Source organism: Crocodylus porosus, unplaced genomic scaffold (genome assembly GCF_001723895.1).
Source record: "Crocodylus porosus isolate Cpor-Errol unplaced genomic scaffold, CroPor_comp1, whole genome shotgun sequence".
Lineage (NCBI taxonomy): Eukaryota > Metazoa > Chordata > Crocodylia > Crocodylidae > Crocodylus > Crocodylus porosus.
Genome location: NW_017728924.1, coordinates 3,668,776 through 3,692,975, shown reverse-complemented (window position 1 = coordinate 3,692,975; position 24,200 = coordinate 3,668,776). Strand labels below are relative to the sequence as shown.

The 24,200-nt window shown below is 42.2% G+C and overlaps 1 protein-coding gene and 1 long non-coding RNA gene across 2 annotated transcripts in view; one reads left to right on the top strand and one right to left on the bottom strand.

Annotated features, from left to right (window-relative positions):
• Window positions 1-24,200, bottom strand: part of IL1RAPL2 (interleukin 1 receptor accessory protein like 2) — a 529,065-nt gene that overhangs the window by 280,995 nt on the left and 223,870 nt on the right. The gene's annotated exons all lie outside the window — the stretch shown is intronic.
• Window positions 5,518-20,298, top strand: LOC109313603. Its single transcript, XR_002102095.1, has 3 exons — window positions 5,518-5,625; window positions 7,075-7,164; window positions 19,294-20,298. It is a non-coding gene; the product is annotated as an uncharacterized LOC109313603 (long non-coding RNA).

The window sequence follows — 24,200 nt, the reverse complement described above, 5'->3', positions numbered from 1 at the left end:
GACTTCCACCAGCTGCGGTAATCAGCCGCTAGTACCACCCCCCCAGGATCAGGAGGCACCAGTTGCCCATGTTCAGGACCTTATTGAAAGGCGTGCTGGAGAAAGGAGGTAGAAAACTTCAGTGGACAACATGGGAGATTCTTTTTGTCTGAAAGTTGTTGCATTTTAGCAAAAAATGTGGATACTCAAGCACCAAAATATCCCATGAATTATTCTGTTTTTCTAAACTGTTCATATAGGGGGGAAAATTGCAAAAAAAAAAAAAGGACAAATATTTCATGACTCACTTTTCATTTTGAAGCTACATTTATTAAAACCAACTTGTTTTCTTTCAAATTCCATTGATGAAATGCAAATGACTTTTTGATTAGTTGAAAGCTTCAAAAGCGGTGCTTCCAGTTGACTCAAAACAGATATTTTGGAAGACTGCCAGGAAAATGAAAAATCAGCTCATTTAAGCTATATTTTGGAATACCCTTCAGATTTGAAGCAACAGAGAAGCTAGCCTCTCAGGGGTTTCTTTGAGGTAGAGAGTGAAACAGTCTCATCACCCTGAAAACGGGATGGGGAAGGAACATGCAGAAGCAAAACCAACTATATTCAGGTGACAGCAAAGACTATTCAAACGTCTCCAATTCCAGCATTCCCAAATGTAGTGAAAGCTCAGCTCCAGGTGCCAACTTTGAAGCTGACCTGCACTCCACCTAAACCAGCTGAGCCCAGACAAGGAGATGCTAGTTTAGGGCCAGAGGTCTTGCACTTCATCCCTGATGGTCCTTTCTGGTTGAATGTCTCCAAAAACTCATAACGGAGATTCTGGGCTCTCTAACACAAATCCTTACTCTACCTTTTCCTACATGATTTTAGCCTGGAAGCATATGGAGTTAAACAGCTATTTACTGTATTGCTGTAGCCCCTGGGAGTCACAGTCATGGACAAGGTGTACAAATCTTTGTCCTGGTCCCACACTGAGTACTTCAGAAACCTTGCCTGAAAGTTTCAAAAGGGCCTGAGAAGACAAACTTCCCTCTGCTTCTTGGAAAACCCCAGTCCTTGCTCCTGCATGGCAACCATCTAGGCACCTTACATTGACGAAGCAAATTTAAAGTTCACCGAAGTATCACAAGGGCAAAGACAGAATGAACCCTGCCAGCTCTGCTGTGCTTGGCAGCGTGTTGGGAGTCAAGCCCAATGCCAACACCCAAGACAGCATGTTGATGTGCACCCCACAGCCTCAATCAGCCTGACTGTGAAGCACGAGCCCTGGAAAACTACAGAAAATAGCTCCGCTGAGCCAACTGAGCGTTACCTTTTGGCAAGTTTGGGAGCCGCTGAAAGAAACTGTAACATTTCCAAAGGCAATAACAGTGTCAGGCTTGCTCTTTGAACGTGACACTTTATCATATGCGAGGTATTTTTGAGGACTGACTTGTTACAAACGCATTGGAGGGACAGGAAGAAGACACGAAATCCAGCAGTGGCCCTCAATTTTTTTTCATGTAACTTTTAGCTTCCATGGGTGACAGATTCAGATTGCTGAACGACACGAAGACTTGGACCATCTTAGCAATCAGGGTGGTCAAGCTGAGTGGCACATGTTTCACGAGTGGGATGGGCAGCGTGTGTGGGGGGCGTGGGGCAGATCAGGGAAGGAAAAGGCCGTACAGTGGGAGACAGGGCAGGAAACAGAAAGCAGAGCAGCCGGTCCAAGACACAGAAAGCAAAGCAGCAAACGAGACAGGGAAGCAGATCGGACAGGCACTCAGGGAAGGCATGGGGCTAATTTGTAGCGCACCTGCCAAAAAAGCTGGTACTTCCATGTTTCTTTCTACCCTTTGTCAGTCTTGTCCAAACCGACTGTCTTCAGATCAGGTCAAGGACGGTCTTCGTGCGAGCGTGCGTGCGTGTGCATGTATAGAGTATCTGTACACAGTGAGGGCCTGATCTCCAGGTATTACTGTACTACAAACCCCTACATGCCAGAGCCAAATGCTCCTCTAATTTATGTGGGCATAAACCTGGAATGACTCCACTGGCTTTAGTAGATTATGATAGGTTTAGACCGGTGCAATGTCAGAAATCTGGCCCTGGGTCTTAATTTTTGATGATTTAAGTCACCGAGCGCTTGACGGCGAAATAAAGGATGCCTCCTCCTTCTGCTTCTGTGTGCCACTTGGCTCAGTGACGGCCCGTTCTCACGTTTGCTGCTGTCTCTCTCTCTTTGGCTCCAGATCAAAACAGGTCCCAAACTGACTTGACCTCTGAAAAGCTCCAACTTTGCCACCACTGGCAGTGCCTGCACTCTTCTGTTTACTTGATTTTCCAGTTTTCAGGGCTTTTATTTTCAGTACAACTGAGCACGGGCTGTTTTCACAGAGCACTACCACGCTCCAAAGGGGGCTGCAATTTCTTACGCATCTAGCTCCAGTATCAACCTCAGGCGCATATTTGGGGGTGGTATTAACACCCCTGATTAACCTCAACCTCACACAACATGATCAAAGCAAGTTTGGCCCTCAGCAATTTCAAAAATTAAACAAAATTCAAGAAGGTTTATCTAAGGGATGGGCTTGGGACTTGGGAAGTACTAGTTCAGTTCCCTGCTCGGCCACTGGTAAGTCATTATATGTCTCCCATAAAATAGGAAAATTATTAATTGCCCCATTGGGAATATTTTTCTGATGATTCACCCAGTGCATGGTGAGAAGTCCAGCAGTGTGCTGGCATTTTCTGGTCACCTGAGCTTCAAACTCAGCAAAATGAAAACAAAAATCAGCACTGCTGTGGACACCACGCCTAAGTAAAAGGTCACTTTTGCACATATACAAATTCCTTATGTAAGCAGGGGCTGGATCTTTCTGTTGGGAGCTTTGCTAAGCACACAGAATTCATTCCTTCGCTTCTTTTCTGTCTACAAAAATAGCCCAGTTTGTTTCAGCAGTAAATGCTGGTATGGATACTGGGAAAAGCAACAAAGGAGATGATGGGTGAGGGCTTTAACTAAACTATAGCTTGGTCTTTGAGCAAGTACCACGCAGGTTTGCCTTTCAGGCTGATCAGCTTGAGCACGGAACGACACACAGCTATTACATTAAACGTGGGGTTTGCAAAAGCACTTTGGAGGGCCCTAATGCTGATCCCATTGTAATCGTTAGGCCTCCCATTGGACTTCAATTGAAGCACAGTGGGCACAGAGACTGGTCAACACTGACGGCTTCTGCAATTCCCACCCTAAGCAGCAAATTGGTTAAGCAGGCATAAGCGACAAATCAGCAAAAATGGCTGTGGGTCACAGTGGAGAGAGGTCACAAGTGTAATACCTTGGGTCAGTGCCGGGGATGTTGCTTTTCGATTTGTTTTTAAACAACTTAAAGCATACCTGTGCTCGTGGAGCAATAAAACATGCTGACGCAAACAAAAGTGGATGTGTCATTAGTACAAAGAAGGTTAATAGGATTCTAGGCTGCAACATAAGGTGCATTATAAAAGCAAGACAAAGAAAATAATGCCACTGTATTCATTCATGGGGGGACCCCTACCTGAATACCATATCCAGTGGCTGTCATTGAGACAAATTCTGAAGGAAATCCAGAAGAAAGCTGATGAACGTTACAGATTAAGATTAACAGTACGTAGAGTCTTTGCCACAGTAACTGGAAGAAAGCAAGCCAAAAGTTTGGAGAAGAGGAAGTTACAGGGGACCTGGAAATCAGTTTATGCCACATGCTGGAGGTACCAAAAGAGAAATGGTGTCGTATCGCGTGATGCTGAGGACATGCATGAAACTCTGAAGTTGTGTGAACGTTGTGAGCGACCCTGCTGCGGCAAAGTCTTTCAGGAAGTGTTTGAAGTTGGGCATATCGTTAACATTTTTGGTAAGTCACAGGCAAAGTCATGACTGAGGTTTTTCTTCAGAGGGTAATCAGTATTTAGGAATTTCAGCTCACCAACCAAAATTAATGCATCAATAGCTGCAGTACATGATCAATTAAGTAATAGTTTCATAGTTGGTGGGGTCAGAAAGGACCTGAGCAGATCATCAAGTCCGGTCCCCTGCCATGTGCAGGAAAGGATGCTGGGGTCAAACGACCCCGACTAGGTGACTGTCTAGCCTCCTTTTGAAGACCCCCAGGGTAGGAGCGAGCACCAATACTTCAATTGTATCGATATGCTCACTCTACACACCAAAGGAATTAGTTGCCTGGATACATTGACTAAGACCTCCTTTTTGTCTTCTTCCAGACCATCAGGGATCTTGCTCTAAAAATCAGTGTCTACAGGGAAGCAGCCATCGTCCTATTTCCAGTCCTATAGGAGAGGAAAAGGCTGAGATTTGCCATAGCCATTAAAGTTCAGATCCAGATCCAGACTCACCCAGATTTGGAGGATATTTGGACGCAACACATTTAAAATAAAGTGGGCAAGCAGCTTCACCGGAGCTACCTGGATTTATCCCGGCCAAAGATCCAGCAAAAGAATTAACAGATGCAGAGGTCAAATGTAGATCTGAAGGTAGTTGAAACTCGGGGACGTTTGCCTCTAACATCCAGGGTTGGTTTCTCAGCTCTGTAGCTTATTTTGTGGTTTGTGGCTCCAGATAGTTATTTTTCCTCTTGATCTAAAAGAGCAGATGCTCTACCTTTAAAAAATGCTCCACGTGAAGCCTGACTACGACCAATCACCCATATTGGCAAACAGGTCCCATTATCCTTCTGCTTAAAAAGATAATGACCTGCCTAAAGATAGCACTGATTTCAAGCATTAACATTTTTCACATTACCCAGTTGCAACAAAAAATATGCCAGTGCCGTGTGAATATAGACACTCTTGGGACTAAGCATTAAGCAGACTTTCACAAGGTAACATAGATGCAAACAGATGGACAAACCCTAGTTTTTCAGCTGTGACGTTCCATGGGGTTTCCTTTCGCCAATTTGATTGTCTCTGAGGAAAGTAAGCTTCACACCTGATGCATCTGTGCTCAAAGACCCCCTGCCTCTAAAATGACTTTTCTGAGTGTTATTGGAAACAACAACATTAAGATAATGGCAAGACTGACAGTGAGAAATGCACAGGGGAGGCAAAATAAATGAAATCAATTAGTATCATAAATACAGGCTGAGTGTCTCGTGTCTTACATGTCAATTATTTATACCGAACATTTGAGGCTTTATTAGTAATCACAAGTTTGTTTTTGGTGAGATCTATTGCAAGCAAGAAAAACGGAGTAAACTGCTATTTTAAACTGTTGCCATTGTAATAGTCACTGGAAATAAAATGGAAGGGCATATTTTTATAAACCATCAAGTCACCTGCTTCTTGGATATTGAGAAGCATTTCAGGAAACAAGGAGCATAAAAATATGCCTGGTTACTGGAAAACCCAAAGGTCTGGTTTACCCAATTTCATGGAAAACGATTCATATGCATTTCTGAAGGAAGGTGAAATATATCTAGGCATCAGCTTTCTTAGACTGTACATTAACAGAAAGTATCTTTTTTTTTGAGGTCAGCTGTCATCCTTCTTGAATTGGTCCCTGAACAGATCACAGAGCAGATGGAAAAGGCCATTCTGACATGACTCTTTGGCTTAATTATAGCATTACTAAGACAGCATATGGAGTTGGTATGTACTGTAGAATTTTATTCAGTAACTTCTTTTCCACAGAAATTCAGCAAAGCCTCATTTGGTTGTACTTGATCTTCAGTATGTGCATCTCAGTAATTGACTGATTTTTACCTGTATGTGAATAGGTCGAGGTTTTGCACCAAATACAAACAATGCACATTCACTTTAATGTTTAAAGAAGGGTGGAATTAAGATCTGATATGTTGTACAAGCTCTTTTTCCAAACACCAGTACGTGTCCAGTTTCACTGTTTGCAACGGTAATTGTCTCAGGTCCCTTGAGCTACTTTATGATTGCACAGAGATGAACAAAGTCATGCTGGTCTAGTGCACATAGGCTCTGTATTTTGCAGAATAAAACAAAAAAAAAATCTCTTTTAAGGTGTGCTGCCACAACACAATTCATTGCCATGCAGCAGTGTCCAAGTCAGTTTAGGTACTATAACCATTTTAGAAGAACTCGCCACCTAAACAAGTTATGCCTTCATTTGAGGAGTCTCTATACAGTGCTATGTTGCATTGTGTAGACACATTCCCTTGGTTTGTAGGACTTATATGGTTTTCCAAATCTGAACAACCTGGAAAGGTCCTTTATCATGGTGCGCCTTTGGCTCAACTTGGCGAGAAACAGTTTAGAAACTTGGCTCAGAGGAAAACTCCTGGAGACAGCTGATCTAATTCATTCAAAACCTCAAGGGATGATATACCTTTACTACAAATCTGCTCACCACATCCACATCTGTATCATATGCATCACTGATGAACAATTTAAGCCTTAGAGGCATGGAGCATGAGAGTGAAATTTAGGTAACAGAAATGATAAAAGAGTCTATGAAACACCATCTTGGGGGGAAAAAACTCACTCCAAAAGCATTGCTTAAATCCATTCAGGACTATCCACATGCTTAAAGTGTTTAAATATTTTGCTGTCTTAGGACAACAAGAATGATATCAATGGAAAGCTGGTAAAAAAAAAAAATTTAACATGTTCTGGGGAAACTTCGAAAAAGGATTCCCAGCCCATTCAACAGTCCTGAGGGGTGGGTGAAATGTCACTGCACACTGTATCTTTGACACCCCCACTTCAGTTGGCTTTAACAATAGTCTTTGTCTTTAATAAAGGGAAATTCAATTTGAACAGAATATCAAGAGGGGGAAAAGACAGCGAATGATGTCATCCCATTAAAAAAGCTTTTAAAAAGTTTTCACTCACCTGGAATTTAAATACCAAATGTTTTAGCAAACTGCTACGATAACCTAAGATTTATTGGTCTTTAACTCAACCGCTTAAATTTGTAATCCTACTTAAAATAAATGAATGGCAGTGAATGGTTCATCAGCTGATTTCTATATAGGAAATGACCTTCATTAGGCAAATTGCCTAGGAGGTGCATTCCCCTCAGATGTTTTTGCAACCTGTCTACAGATAATTATATTTTGTTTCAAGTATTTACAGATGTGGCGTGGAGCAAACTCCACAGATGAGAGCCCAGAATGTGTTGCCTTCAGCACCCATTATGGACCAAGACAGCATCCAGTAAGTAATATGATTTGAATCTGGAGCAAACACAGTTCTGCTACAGAGAGCAATCACAAGTAGGTAGAATTCATAACAGAACAGTGAGCAAGGAAAGGAAATGAAGAGAGGGAGGAAAGGAAAACGCCGAAGGCTAGGTAAAGCATGAATTACCAATGTTCATGTTCTCATGAGCAAACCAGTTCCTAACAAGGCTCTCCCCTCAGTCTCACTGGGATCTAGTTAAAAGCATGGCCTCATCACTTTCTTAGTGCATGTAAGCCAGGATTTTAATATTCTCTCCATCTCAGCTAGATCTGTACAAAACCTTCATATATTATTATGGAGAAGAAACTCAAAAGGGCTCACTCTTGATTCATCCTGACAAGGCATAAATCACTTTGGCTACGCCATTTGCAAGTCCAAAATGGTATCTGTGGAATCTTTTTGAGGCTGGAGTTGCCTTTTAATGGAGAATATATTTAGGCCTTAAAGTTGATATGGCACCAACTAACCACAACTTGTACTCCCTCAAGATTATCAGGAATTCCCAATTCCATCCCACAAAGCTACATAATCTAAAAGCTGATTTTTGAAAATGCTGTAAGCAGGGATAGGACGTAACAATCCACACTTGAGTTGAAATAAAGCACTGCTTTTGGACCCAAGGGTGAATTACTGCCAGCTCTGGGTTCAACCCAAATACAGCAACTTCTCAGGCGCACATCTACCAAGAACGGTAGATCTGCTGTGACTTTGGCCATGTCTGTACTAGTTTTGGAGCCTAATGTGACCCAATATATTTGAAGGTCCTTGCATTCAAAGTTTGGGGCTTTGTTCTATGTCTAGGGTTTTTAACTGAGAGTTTTGTCAGGACTGAATGACTTACTATTGCAGTTAATCATGTTGAGGGGCTTAAAGGGAAGAGTCTAGAACAGGGGTGGGCAAAACAGTGGATCCAGCCAGTGGCCAGCCTCTGTTTCCCAGCAGCCCCTACCCGTGTCCCTGCACCTAGTTTCCATTGCAGTCCGGGATGGGATCTTGCAGCAGTGACAATGTGGTCCAGAGCTGAGGCAGAGTTGTGATCTTGCTGTCTGCATCCCTCACCTGGGGTGGGTGGGCCGTGGGTTACAGCTCTGCCCTGGCTCCAAACCACAGTCACTGCCGTAAGATCCCAGCCCTGGAGCAGCTCCCCACACAGCTGAGCACCCTGCCAGCGCTGCTGGGGCCGGTCTCCATGGAAACCCTGGCCCTGCACTGTCATGGCCCCGCTGCTGCTGGGGTCTCCATGGAAACTGGCAGCAGCGACGTGGGGAGAGGCTGCTGGGAAACGGAGTTTGTTGCAGGCCCAATCTGACACACAGGCTGGCCTTTGTCTACCCCTGGTCTAGAATGATTATGGCTGGGATTTTCAAAGAGCTCAAGGGTTGAGTGGCTAAGTCCCATTGAAAATGCCCACCCTACAAAGCCCTTTACCATAAAAAATGTAAGAACAAAAACTGATTGCTCTACTCAGTCACAAAATTATATTCATATTTCAAATTCTCTAGGATATGCTTATGCTAAGGCATACATATTTTATGGCTAATAGTCAGTATTTAATATTATCATAAAATCATTTTGTTCTACCATGCTAGTTGGCGCACAAAAACACTACAAAAATAATAGGATTATCAAACTTTGATTTATAAAACCAAGGGAAAGTGATTTCTCATTTGCATTTGCCTTTAAAAAGACATACCTATTTCCATCATACCATGGTTTTGCACAGCGACGTTTTGATATGAAAGATGTGCTATAGACACACATTAATGAAACACGACACCAGTAAGCTTTCATTGAGCTGCAAGTCCTAAAATGATTGCAAATACAGCTTCAAGAAGATACCACCACACACACAATTACTCTCTGGAGACAAATGTAATCTAGAAAGAGAACTCTTCCTTAAATTGTTCTGTAATTACTCCACAAAAGCAGTGAAAAAAGAGTTTTCCTAAAAGTGCACTGTCAACAAGCAGTGATTCTTATTGAGACTGGAAGCTAGACGGTGAACTTTTAGATGGCCTAAAATAAAAAGTCGATGAAGAAGAAAAGATTTAGAACTAGTCCCTTTACCCTGAATGGATTTGGAGCTGAACAGAATCATCACTGCAAGAATATTTAATAACCAAGTTACATTTCAACACAGTGATGGCCCTTTTAATACAAGCAATACATGAAACAAATGCTTCTCTCTACTTTAAATAATTGCATATATCATTAAAGCTGACAATTTAAGACATTGGAATTATTTTCCAGTGCAGCAACCTTTGTGACAGAGAGGAAAAAGGTATGAAGGGCATGAAATATGAGGTTATTTGTGCTGCTAGAACAGAGAAGACTGAGGTCATACATGCTCTCCATAAGTCTTGGCCTGGGATGTTCCTACCTTTGATATGAGTTATGATAATAATTTAGCTTAAGTATTGAGTACCTCTGAAAAACAGACCACACCTCTGTATGTACTTGAATATGGATTTCTATATTTAACTTTAGGCTTTCAGGTTTAACAGTGCAGGCCCTGAAGCTTAGATACTGTATGCGTGAAGGCCGTGAACAATGCATAAAAGACACAGAAGACAGTCGACTACATTACTATACTGTTGCATACAAGCACAGGTGCAGAGTTGAAATTCAGTGCCAAACCCCTAAGTGCACTACTGTAGTCCTTAAAGCTACAACTGTTACATTCTCAATGTAGATGTTTAAATATGCAATATATATCTATCTGCCCACTCGTATTTAGATATGTGGTTATATATACCAAGAGAGACAGACAACAGATTTTCTTTAGGTAACGGCTGCTCACAAAAATATCTTCAATGCATCTAAAATGATCTTTAGAAAAATCTATAAACAGTTCAATAAAACCTGAAGGTATATTTTTGATAAGGAAAGAAATGTATAATCAATAGACAGCCTCATTTGAAACCGAATTTTTCCAGCTAGACTTGAAACGTGGGTCATCCCTGACATTTGTAATAGAGTCAGCTTAAGCAAAATTAATGATTTGCTTGCAGGCAGAGATTCCTGTAGTTAAATTGTCCACAGACTAATTTAACTTGTCTTAGGTTGCTGGAGTAATAGAGTTCTTGGAAAAAATGTGGGAAGAATTCTACAACTTCAGCATTATCATGCATGCAGAAAAGTTCACGTCGCAAATAACTATACTTCAGACAGCGCTTTCTTCCCCTAACTTATGGTGGCTCCTGGGTATTAGATCAGTGCAAAGCAAGCATCAAAAGCTGCAATGCTATCTGACACAACCTGAGGAGTTTGGATAGATGGTATTCTACTTACATGCCATAATTTCTTCCTGTTCGTGTATAACCTGACACTTATAGGCTAACCATTAATTTATGTCATTCAAGAAAGCGGTCAGCAGAGTAGACTGAATTTATATGGCTACCCTCCTTGATTTTTCCAGGAAAGAAAAAACATTGCTACATTAATTTGCATGGAATAACCTATATAATAAAAAATTCATATAGTCACTGGAGGATGTAGTAGTATTAATAGTTTTAGATATGTTTCCAAACAGACTAATTATCTAACAGCATTAGATAATGACTAAATCCAGAGCCTGCAGTGTATTTTTTCTCCCATGCACATCACATTGCACAACTTGTATTTAAGATCTGATGATGCAAAGACTCACACATGCACCTCACACCTCTGAAATCAATGGAACTCCTCATGGTGCAACAAGTTAAACACATTCATAAGTCTTTGCAAGATCAGGGGGTAGTGCAGTTCTTTTAAACATATTCAATTAATTTTTAAAACTAGAGTAAAAACCAAGATGGGAACAACAGAGGATATATTTAAATTACATTAAAAAAGCTATGGTTTCATTCTCCAAGGAGTAGAGTACATAAAGGGTGTAAAAGGAGGCCAACTTTGATTTTTTTTTATTCCATAGACAGAGATGTTTTTTTCTTAAATCAGTTTTCAGTGCCCAAACAATGTACTCCCAATGCACAGCTTCAGACTACACAAGGAAATGACCCAATGCCTCTTATGAAAGTCAGGCTTCTTTTGAAGAGTTGTTAGTATAAAAAAAAAAAACAACTTATTTTTGATGTTTAGTTCAGCCCCCATTAGGAATAGTAAGAATCTAAGTGGCAGAGTAGATATATTGCTAACTGAAGGACTGTCTTTCTAAGCTTCAAATCTCATCTCAAAACTCAGAGTGATTTGGCCTGATTAATACAATACACCCCTGCAGTTAGTTCACTTTATTTACTGCTCTTTGTGTAAATGGGCCTAGGTGGATGCAAAGATTAACCTGTCCTAACTAGACCCTTGTAGATGAAAATGATTTACAAGAACCTTGGCTAGGGACAGATATTCAAAAAGTCTGAGCCTGAATTGATTCAATCGTTGCAAGTTACTCTAACTGGCCTAGGCTGAATCAGTTTGTAATCGTTCAGACTTCCCCTCTGGACTGAAAAAATGCAACCACATGCCTGCTGTGGCTCAGGCTAGAAGACAGTGGGTGCTAGAGCAGCCTTCCCTTCCCTTCCATAATGCTGAGCGGAGGCAGGGACGTGGCAAGGCATCAGAAGGATACTCTGATTAGGGAGGGGTCCCTCCCTCACTGGTCAGCAAGAGATAGCCAGTAGGGATTTAGTTACACAGCACAGAGCATTTATCACCCCATTATCAGAACAAAAGGATCTCTCATTAGTCCAGGCTCTTCTTAAACAACTTGTTCCAAAGAAGGGAGGGAGGGACATTACCAGCTACCTCTTGATTAGCTCCAAAGAGCCCTAAGCCACTGTCCTTTGTCCCGTTTCCCACAGCACAGACCATAGCCAGATGGGGTATGCTAGCAATGCTGAGAGGTATCTGCATAAAGCAGAGGGGAGGGAGGAATCCTTGCATGTGCAGAGGGGTGGGGGGAAGCAGGAGGAAGCCAAGCAGATGCCCTGTACCTGCAGTCTCTGCTGAAGCTGCAGCCAGGCAGCAGAGGGGCCAGCACTGATGGGCTGGAGCAAACAGCAGAGCCCTGCCCAGAGCTGGAAAGCAATTGGGATGCTGGAAGATTCCAATTTAACTTAAACTAGGGAGGAGTCTGGGACAGACACTGCATAAACTGGTTTGACCCAAATCAATTAAGTCTGATACTACATTTAGCCAGGTTTGTCTCAAACTGGTTTCAGCCATTTTCAAACTGGTTTATGTGCACTGAACATCTGTTCTGTTACAGGTTTAAGCCAGTTTCTGATTACTTAAACCAGTTTTTGTATAATGCCTGTCCCTAGCCCTCAAGTCCTCTAGAAAAGCTGAATCTAAAATGTGTGTTGTCACCACACCTCTGACTTTGTATTCTGTTCTTATTCACTCCCACTGAAGTAGCTAACATCAGATGCACCAAGACCAGGCCCTTCACAGGGCCAAAAAAGCAGTAGAGATGTCTGAGAGATGTCTCTCTGATCGCACATACTGGATGGAACAAACAAATGTTCTCACTGCTGGATCAACACAAGGCTAAACCCATGTCAGCCAGGAGTTCTTAGAAACAAAACACGGATCCAAATGCTGGTAATAAAAATAACATTTTCTTCACTTTTATTAAAGTCTAGGCTGTACTGATTATAAAGCTGTGATCTGTGGATTATAAAAGACAGGTAAGATAAAAATTATCTTTAGATGCTGGTTGTAAGTGAGGCTGAAGTAGGCCAAGCTTGCAAGCTCCAAAAAAAGAAACTTCCAAGGACACTTAGGCCACATCCAGACATGCATGGACGTTTGGTTCCCTGGTGACAAATAGCGGCGGTTAGTTCTCTCCAGGGAAAGGTTGTGCCAGGTACACTCTGTTATGTGACAAGTTACCCTGGGTGGGATAGAGGAGGCTGAGGACAGCACTGGGCTGGCCCCAGCAGCCTTACTAGGGAGCCTGGGGCTGCAGCAGCGGCAATCCTGCCATGCAGAAACTGGCCAGCAGCAGAGTGCAGCTCCAGCTGGCCAGGGTTCATCTTTGGGTGGCATATGCTGCCACCACATGTACTATTAGGGGTTTTTTCCCACTAGTTTTTATGACCCCTGGATATCCAGAGGTCAAAAAACCACTCCATGCTGCTCCCCTGCAGTGCAGAGAAAAACTGAACATGTGGCATACGGCATTGCAGATGTGTCTGCAGCACCACATACCACATGGCTGCGCTCGTCTGGACCCAGCCTTAATGGATAATCCAGTCCATATCTCTACAGCTACTAATAAGCTTGCCCAGCGAAGACTTCAACAGAGAGCTTGAATCAAGGAATTTACACTCTTTGCCGACAAAACCTGCTGATCTTGTAACTCACCATTCTTCTCAAATATAAAGCTCAATTATTTTTCTACGACCATTTTAGGCTTTGGGTTCTTCCTATCGTGAAATCTAGGACATGAAATACAATGAAATAGTACTAGTGCTGGACTGAGAAATCATATTCTTAAACATCAGCAGATTCCCCAAAAATGTACTGCCTGAATAAGGGCAATGCCACACTGCACAAATGCAGCATTTTTCTATTTATGTTTTCTTGGAGTTTCAGCCTTAATGCATTATTGTTATTAATGTGCACCATACGACATACCCACTGCACAATGTAGCCAAGTGAACACGCTTAATTTCTTTAACTGGAGATTCTTTGAATGGCTGGGATGTTAGCATTAATGTTGCATTAACACTAATTGCCTGTATTACGATTATAACAAAAGAATCACAAGAAGGACGATTAAGAATAAGTAAACAACAGTTCTAGCAGCTAATGCCAACAATAAGAATAGTGGAAGGGAGAGAAAAACTTTGCGTTTCAGGGCTTAACACAATCTCTAATGATGGGGACTGGAACGAGAACATCACAGGAGGCATTTGCTTACTATGAGGTTTCTGGCCCCTTCCTGGGAAGCATCTGGCATTGGCTACATTCAGAGGACTCTCAAGTACACGGGCCACTGACCTGACCCAGTTTAGCAATTTGTGTGTTGTTGTCCCCCAAATGCCGACCAACCCAGATGGAGAGAAAACTCTTCTAAAATCAAGCATCAATAATTGTTTGCATGAAGTCAGATCAGCCAAATGGGAGTACGCAGGTGGCTTAAAAAACCCTATCACCAGCATGTCCCGATGCTCACTTCTCCTTTCTCAGGGACCTACTTAATACTTCCAGTTCTCCCACCACGATGTCCTTGTAGGGTTAATATCAGCTCACCTGAGCCCTAGATTCCCAACTGAACCGTGTCAATGACCCAAGTTAGGAAAAAATGAATCCAGTTCTGACACATTTCCTCTGGGAGTTTCTTTATGAAGCTAACCCTCTGATTCTGAGTCAAAGCCAATGGGATTTTTCAGTGATGTCCATAATTTAGGTCAAAGCCCAAATACATTACATTCAGATTACTCCAGATTCAGCCACAGAGATGTTTGTGATGACACAGATATAATGAATATTGAAGTTGTCATAAAACATGGCAAACTATCCCATATCCATTATTTTTAGGGTTCGGATGTGGACAGAATTGCAGTCACCTAGTTCATCCTAGAACTGATCAGAGTCTGAATATACTCACTCATTTTCCAGACATTACTGAAGTGTGCGCGAAGTCATTCTGCTCAATTTCTACATTCCAGAGTTCAAATCATTTTCTTAATGCAGTATTATTGACAAGCCAACTGCAAGATAATTAATCTATCACTGCTTAGAACAGCTGTAGTGTTTACTACAGCCATTTCTAATGACTTTAATTGGTGTACTGTGGTACCGTATTTCCTTGCATACAATAACCTTTCCCCCACAAGTCACCGGCTGGGAATTGGAGTGCTCGTTATAAGCAAGGGAATATGGTAACTTGTGAGAAAATATGGTGTTTTATGACACAAATTGCACTTCATAGTCTTTCCTGGGTTTTTCACCTTCTGGTTCTTCATTTGAAGAAAGTGAGCAATTCCTGGATCTACTGTTTCTAAAATAAAGTGGCATTCATTTAAGCCCTAGTGCCTCCCAGTCAACCTCTGACAAATACAATTTACTTAAACAACTACTGAAGCTCCCTAATGGAGGTTGGATGAAAAAAGTCTGGCTTTGAAAGGTGTTTTATAAATAGTCATTGTATTTTTTGCTATATTCTATATACTTGAGGGATTCTCAGAGAAATGAAGGAGCAACTATACTCTAGCCTCAGCTTGGAAGCTGCAAGTAAATGCATTCATCCAAAATATTCTTCTAATTAAAACCCACTGCCAAATGATGTGTTATAAATAGAGCACCAATTTAGTTTGGTTTGAACAGGCAACATATGCTTGAAAAAGTATGTGCATCTTCAGGGTTCAACTGTGGAACAGGTAGATCAGTAAGGATTACCAAAAATTAGAAGCCACTAGCTCCCTTTAACAACCAAACTTGAAATATACTTGCACCAAAATTATAAAGTATGTTCGTGTCTTTTTTCCCCCTGAGTGTGTATGCAGTCAACTTAGAATCAGTCTGGTGGATAATAAATACAGTTTTCCAAGATGCAATCTATTAAACAAGATAGAATGCCTCAGAAAAGTTAGATTAGGGCCAGGCTCATGGAAAACAATTTTTAAATTGCTTTTCTATTGGTGACACCAAGCCCACCATTTAAAACAGATTTCGTAAAAAGCTGACTATGATCAGGAGACTTGCAACTTCTTTATCAATTGATTTGTCTGTTCATAGGGGGAATTAGAGAGAAACAATAAAATCTTCCTCTCTCCCTCACAGACACACTAAGGCTTATCTTGTTGGAGCCAAAATGGTTCTGAGTCCATGGTGTCATCACCTAGCCTCTATATGGCCTCACACGCATGCGTGTCTTAAGTAGGTCAGAAAATAAATCTTCCTTGACCTCTAGACTAAGAGCACGTGCAGTAGTATCTGGAAGTCACTGAAAAATAGTACCCAGTGCAAACCTCAGGGCCGTGTGGACACCCTTATAAAGATTTTTGCTGATGGACACATGTTGGTGAGTGAGTGGGTGAGTGTGTGTGGGTGGTGAGTGTGGTAACGTGTGCGTGTGCAGTAGTGATGTGCTAGGAGCATGTAGGAGAGGGGGGAATAGTAGTTGCTTGAGGGTAGGAGAGAAGGAAAGTGTGGAGTTTATGCATGGAGGTGGTGGAAGTGGTTGTGTGGATGACTGGTGTGGTGGTGCGCCTTGTGATCATCTGGTGCCATTGCTTGGCCTACACTGTGTCCTGTGGGACCTGACCAGCCACAGAGAGGAAGCTGAGTAGAAGCTGTCGAATGGGACAATCTAGCGGAGGTCCACACCACTATTTAACTCCAGTATAACTCCATCCTCACCTCTGGTGAGCTGCAGCTGAGGGTTGTTTTGAGTCAGCTCCCCATACTTCTCCCCCCGGGTGTGCCTTGCACAGAAGTACTGGCTCACGCCACTCCTGTGCAAGTACTACCCATCTCCTTAGGGCATGAAGGGATAGGGAACCTGGCTCCTTTAGTGCCGGGTGAAATTCACCTAGGACACTCCTGCCACGCATACATTCGTGTATTCACTAGGATTGTTAAGATTGTTATTAGGAATTTGTTGTTGTTAGGAAGCACATTAGGCTGTTAGGATTCAGTAGGTTAAGATCTGTTTGCTTGTGTTACCTTTCTTCTCCCGTCATTGCTGTTGAAACTTATCGGTGTTTTAATAAACCTTTTATTCGTTTCAGTTCATTTTCCCTTGTTTGTAAGTTTCATTAATAAGCCAAAGCACAGGCCAAGTCACTGGGCTAGTAAGGCAGTGATGGCTATATCTAGCTAGTTCGCCAAATGTGGGAGGGGCCAAAAATCACCCCCATTGGACCGGGCTATTAGGTCAGCCGTTGATTGATCCATGTTAATCAGATACTAATCAAGTTGGGCTCCAACAACATCAAGTATGCAAGTCCTATTCTTGAAAATAATTTTTCAACGTGTGTGTTCAGATATCATGGTAAGATGCACAGCTACTGACCTAAAGTAGGTAAATTAATGATATTATCAGCTTATTAGGAATAATTTACTTCAGGATGTTCCTGTTGCTTCAAAAAAATACTACGAGCGTCTCAAAATTCCTAGTACACTTTTTCTGATCCAAACTGTTGTGGAGTAACTATGACCTGTTTCTGGGAAGTGCTAAACCTCCTTAACATATGTTGCAGGTATCCAGTATTTTGCAAAAGTACTTAGACTTTTAGTAAGGAAAAATAATTTAAGTAGAGTTGCCCTGGCAGTTCTACTGAAAAAATCTGCCAGTAATGATATCAAAGAAAAATGCACTCTGCTTTCCCAAAGTTGAAAGCTAAAGGCAGAAATAATTTTAAGCATCACCTGGAAAAAAATAAATCACAGAAACATAGAAAATGAGGGTTGGAAGGGACCTCAGGAGGTCACATCTAGTCCAACTCCTGCTCAAAGCAAGACCTGCCTCAACTACATCATCCCAGCCGGAGCTTTCTTGAGCCAGGTCTTAAAAACCTCCAAGGGTGGACAGTCCACCACCTCTCTAGGTAACCCAGTCCAGGGCTTCACCACCCTCTTTGTGAGAAAATGTTTCTAATATCCAACCTAAGTTTTCCTTGATGTAACTTGAGACCACTGCTACTTGTTCTTGTATATAAACAGATAAGTCTGTGAACTGCATGGGGGAGAAGGGAGGAAGGAAAAAAAATCCCGCATTTCATGATTTTTTAAAATTTTAATGAAAGTATCAGTGTTACCTAATTTTCTTTACTCAGCCTTAAAATTACTAAGTGATTGCATATGCTAGTCAAGGTCAGCATAGGTTCGCTTGTCATCTCAACCCAGTGCTCCTCATTAAATGCACATATTTCTGAGGTACCCAATGCTTTTGTCTGATCTACCATCCCATAAAAAGCCTGTTATTTGTTATCATTAGAGGACTGGTAGAGAGGTTTTGTGACATTCATTTTGCTGATATACGCCAATTTGTTGGTAGGAAAGAGGGAACTGGTGCTCTTGCAGCTCCTTGGGAAAGTTAAGCAGGCATTATCTCATTACCTGGCATACTCATAGAGAGAGATCATTAGTCTAGCTAGTGTAGCTAGTCTTCTGCATGACAAAGGAAAGGAGATAGGGATAGGAAGTTCTGCTAGAAGTTTGACAATATGCCCAGAGTTGCTTTGCCTTCAGAGGAAAACCCGTTTTGGAGGAGGAGAGTGCTGGCAAGCTAGTGGTAGCTTCCCAATGGACAGTGAAGCATGGAACTGATTTCTGAAGAATATCTGTTATCTGCAGTTGAGGCGAGGCAAGAAAAGCAGAGAGAAAGCACAGGACCAATTCTGTGGCTACTTTGAGATCACTGTGGCAAATATTTACGCAAATCTAAATTGACCCCCAACAACTGCATTCTATATATGGAAAATGAATACATCAGTCATAATTTTCCAGGTACAGAATCTAATAATTGTAGGGTTGTCTTAAATTTGTCCCTCTCTCTGCCTCCCCTTCCCACCCTCTCACCCCCACTGCTACAGCAGGGAAAACTGACTTCTTCCCCCAGCAGCCTTCCTTCTTCCACTCCAGGTCCCGACAGCCTCCCCTCCCCACTCAGTCCCCACAATCTCTGCCCCTTTACCTCTCCCCCCCATTACATGATGCTCAGATTCTGTTCCCTTCCAGAGCACAGCACGTTGTACCGTAGCCCCTGTCGGCCATGCAGCATTATCCACACTGCTGACCTGCCAGGCAGGGAACAGTTTCCATGTGCTCCATGCCCAGGAGGGACCCCAGCCTGAGCCAAGTACAAGGGCAGGGGAAGGGGACAGGATGGAGGCAGAAACTCAGAGCCAGTCAAAGCCGTAGCAGCTGTCTGCTATTACCTCCACTTAGCACATGAATGTAAGACTACAGGCTTTCCTTCCCATACTGATTGGAGAAAAAGAACTCAACTTAGATTCAAATAACTCTGGTAATTTAAATATGTGAAAACTCCCTTTGACTTCGGTGGAGCAAGTGTTCATGCCAAATTGCTGGTGGACACGGGTACAGGCAGATAAACAGCCGAAACAGTGCACTGAGACATGGCCCTAAAGCCTAACAGAGGAAATTAAGGAAATCAAGCAAATTAAAATGTCTTCTGTATTTATTCTCCAGGGCCAGAAAGGAACGAATCTGCTCCTGGGCACTGTATGACTATGACAGTCAAAGGTCCATGCAGCACTTCTGAAGGACTATTAAGTTCATGCCCACTTATGCTAAGGGCCAGTGGCAAAGCCACAATTCATGGTGTACCACCAAACAGCCTAGGCACCGCACACTTAGATTGGTTAGATGGGTTGGGTCATTATCCTGTACAAATCTACCCTGCCTTCTGCCTGACTTCATACTATCTCCCCACTGTAAAAAGACGATCAGAGGTAACCTTTCTTTTATATGTGCTGCCACAGCAATGGCTTTGTCACAACACAGAACCTGGCACTGTCAACTTCCCATGACTGACAGGTTTGTACAACATGACTTTGTTTGCCAGTCTTTCATTCTGGTCACATCAAAAGAAAGAACAAACTATAATTGAAAAACAGACAACTTCCCAAATCAAATGCGACTCTGACCCCAATCAGGAGGGGAAGAAACAGTAATTCATTCTGGCACCCTAATTAATTATCACACAGATTGCTTATTGATTTTCTTGAGTTCACTCTGATGCTTTATGAAGCACACTCATTTCATACAAAGTGCTGATAGAATTGGAAATGCTGGCAGATCAAAATGTACTTAAGTGATTGGAAGTGCAAGCCTTGTGCATGTAGCTGGGGGTGGGGACTGCCAGACATCCAAGGTTGGTGCTGACACTGGACTATGGGTTAAGAGGTGCTGTCCATGCAGAGGTGTTCAGAATGGACTAAAATTGGCCATTAATAATTTCCAGAGACTACAAACATCTCAGAGACATTTCCCTGCCCACACTGGCAGGTGCGCTAAGGTCACTTTTGAATGTGGTATATAGAGATATTCCCTGTGCTGCTGGACCAGCTCCTGACGTTTGTTCATAGCTTGCTACAGATGACATTATTCTTACCTCTCCAAGAAACGTCTAAGAGAATATTAATTCCAATTATAATTAATGACTACTAGAGAATAAACAAGGTGCCTGTCCGGGTGGCTGTAATGATTTGTACAATTAGGTATCTGTCATATCAAATAAAAAGATTTTCATCCACTTGTGGACTGGGAAATTCACAATCTCAGGATGTTAAACAATCCTCATGTGAAATACACCACTAGAACAGCACAGTGGAAAGTGCTGAAATCTTTACTGCTAAAGAAGCAGAAATACACAGACATGATGTTGGCTTTTCTTACACACTCAAGGGAAGATGGTGGGGTCCCAAACACAGAGCTCTTAAATTGTTTCATCACGGCTTGAGCTAGTAACTTCACTCCTTCTGTCATGACCATAAGCAAGCCTGCATTTCAAGAAATGCACCAAAGGCCATGTTGTAATGATCAGCAGAACAGCGCCATTTTTTAAGAGCAAGCAGCCAACTCCAAAGTGCATGGTCCAAGGAGAATTCTCCAGGTTGGCTCAATGTTGGCTTGAGTGCACAGAACAATCCTTTTCATCTTTTACACAGACAGTGCTTTCCTTGGGAGCACTGGCCCATACCGCCATATGGAAACCCTGCCAAAACAGAAGCTGCAACATCTTGAGCTGGGTGTAGCATGCAGTTGTATTGCTAGCTGGTTGGGATCCAAATCTGCCGTCTAGGAATAGAGACACATGAGAAGATCAGACATACATTTGGAACCACAAAAAGCTATGAGCTAACAAGGCTCTTGGAAAATGTGTCTACCTGTTGGCATATGCTCACACGTGTTTGCTAGATTAAGGTAAAAGTCAGTGAAAAAGGCAGGAATAAAATCCATCTTGCCAAGGTGTCGCTGCCGAGTGGCCTTTGACTTTCTCATAATGTCACCCCATTGTACAGAAGAGAAATTCTTTGGAATCAAGCACTCACTAGACCGATTTATAATTCCCCCAGATAGAAGATTCATACACTAACCAATAGTCTCATCACCGGACCAAGTTTCAAGCAGAGACACTTTTTAAAGGAAAAGATATACAGGGAAAATATGCAATAAGATGACAAAATAATTGTGATGCAGAATTTGCTCTGTACATTTTCCACTGCTTTGCTTAATTACAGATAGTGCCTCCTTTAAAACAGGACAGTTGGAAAGCATTTAAAATGTGAAATAAAAATGTCCAGAGATATATTTAGTGAAGGAAGTTTGGGTTATTTTTATACATGTACCTATAACTGAAACATTTCAGCAAGATTCCTTAGGAATGGCAAAGTAAAGGTGTCACTTTTCCTAAACTGTGTCAGCAACATCTATTTCTCCATGCTTGAATTGAAGACAAGCATGCAGCAGATACATTTAAAAATAAGTGGCTGGTCTTCATGTTGCATTTAAACCAGCATTGCTAATCACAACCAAGACAAAGAACCCAGAAGGGACTATTTAAATGGTGGAGTATTGCATCACTTCTAAATCTTTATCCATAGCACTAGTTTTTGGAGTGAGCTGGGTACACAGATCTATTTTTGACCAAGCAGAGAAACTTAGGTGGACTAGAGAAAGCCTCAAGGGGTTGAGCTATGAAAGTTACCTTTTCCAATTTGCAAGGGGCCCAGGAAATTTTTAAGCCAGACTGCTCGAGCATAGGGAAATATCTAAATATCAAGGTCATGCTTCTGCAAAAATAAAAGAAATAGGATGTTGGACAGATTGAGAGTGAAAACTTGACATAAAGCTCTCCAAAATACTATGTGCCATATGAGTAATGTTTATAGTACAGGAATCCAGCACAGCTGGAGACGGAGTGACTGGGTTTATTGAAAGGTCGTGGACAGTCTTCTCACAGATCCTCCCTGTCCCAAAGGTGGGGTTGAAGTCAGCTGCTTCTGTAACATCACATCAATTTACACACCTTTGGGATCCAAGGCTACAGAAAGGCCAGGGGATCAGCTCAGGTAACGCAGGACAAACAATGCGACTTGGACAAACACATGGTCTACTTCAGCCCCATAAAAAGTTCCAGGGATATTTGAACACTTTCTTCCTCTCTGGAGAAAGCCCGAATTAAAGAAGAGCTCCAAAGGGAAGGAGCAGCAAAGGTAGCAGTAGACATACATATTCTCTCGGCCTTTATGACGTGGAAGCTGAAGTTATATAGAAGTTGCAGAGAATTAACCAACTAAAAAGCTGAACTAGAGGTGAATCCCTGACATCCAAGGACAGCAAACATTCAATCTAGGTAGAACAGACTTTCATTGTCAGGATACACAGGAACCATTAATTCCATGCTCTTCTTGTTTTTTCCCTCAAATATCCATGGCATTTGACATTTAGGGGTTTGTGGGTATGATGGTAATAGCTGAACAAATTTTAGTGAGAGCCCTGGAAACTTCACAGTGAATCCCCCGGGTGGGAAGAAATGCTAATTATAAAGCATCGAGCCAGCAAGGAAACTTCAGTGGCCAGACTAGCACAAGCTCCAGAGACATTCAAGTGCACCTGGCATCCCTGCCTCACAGGCTACCTGTCACACACCTAAATGAATACAGGAGACAGGGGCCAAATTGTGGCTGGGGACTCTCCTGGGGACTGCTGCTGAGCACCTATAACTCCCACTGAATTCCCAACCTTGAAAGGACTCATGCAGATCTGAACATTGGTAGCTAAAGCAGTATGAAGTGAGAAATCCCAGACAGTAAATTAAGATTTTGGTAGCCTATCCAGTCTTCCATCTCTATCCCTCTGACCCATTCCCCCTTGCCCCCGCCCGCAGCTTCGCTTATGACTTCCAAACATTAGACTGGCAATTCATTTGCTTTGCCCGTTGACATTGTACCCTACACTACCATGTATATGATTGCACGCGCAGAGTTATAAAGAGTATGTCTGTCTGCATGGCATCAACCAGACCACGCACAAAAAGTCAGAGTCCTGATTTAAGTGTAGAGCTCACTCAATAAAACCCTGAATACACCATCCAAATATTTTGGTCTCCAAAAAGAAGCTGGTACAGATCAAGTTAAGTTTTGAATGAGTTATTACTTTCTATATATCGACCAGGAAGACCTGATCACAAAGATGTCCCATAATTACACAAAGACATCCCATATTTTTGGTCATTTTTAGGATGTTTCCCCAAAATTTATCTTGACAACTTTACAGCTTTGAGACTTGCACAATTAACCTGCCACATTCAGAGTGCGTTGCCTCTAAATTATTCCATTAGATGAATCAATTTGTTGCTCCAGTGTTATTATGCAAGAGGTACAGAGCACAGTGTAGCAAGTAGGCAGTTACTTGCAGCATGCATCTGGAAACGATAAACGATTGCTGGTTATAGCGGATGCAATTAAAAGCTAGAGTTTTTGCCCACAAATAAAATCAAATTGAACGGTCCTCCCCCAATAATCATACAGGAGCTAAATCAAATGAAAGCAATCCTGACTCTAGGTAGACTCAGACTTCGGCAGATACTCCAGGCAACTAAATTCCCTCCGCAAGGGATTCATAAGAGAAAGCTCTCCTGTTTGTCATGGAATATTTAACCCCAAAAGCTGAAAGCAAGGGTCTCTTGGCAGATTTTAACTTCAGACCGTGTAAGCAGCAGCCCTTCAGATAGCATGGCCCCAAACTGGTCAGGGCTTGGAATAGTCACAAACGTACTGAACTGACCCTGAACGGTGCAGAGATGCAACAGAAGTACGGCGTGCTCACAGTAGCCTGCGGCACCACAGAGAGGATCTTAGAACAGTTAATAAGCAGTTAACAGTTAAGCCTTGCAACTGTGTGCTTCTATATGCCCATTTTACAGATGGGGACACTAATCAAGAGACTAAATGGTCTCTCAAGGTCCAGTAAAGCTGTGGCAAAGATGAGACTGGAACCACCAACTCTAGACCCTACCTTTAATTACTTCTGACCACAGTGATCAACACACAGATACAACTCCCACTGAAGTATGTCTATAGGTAGAAAAG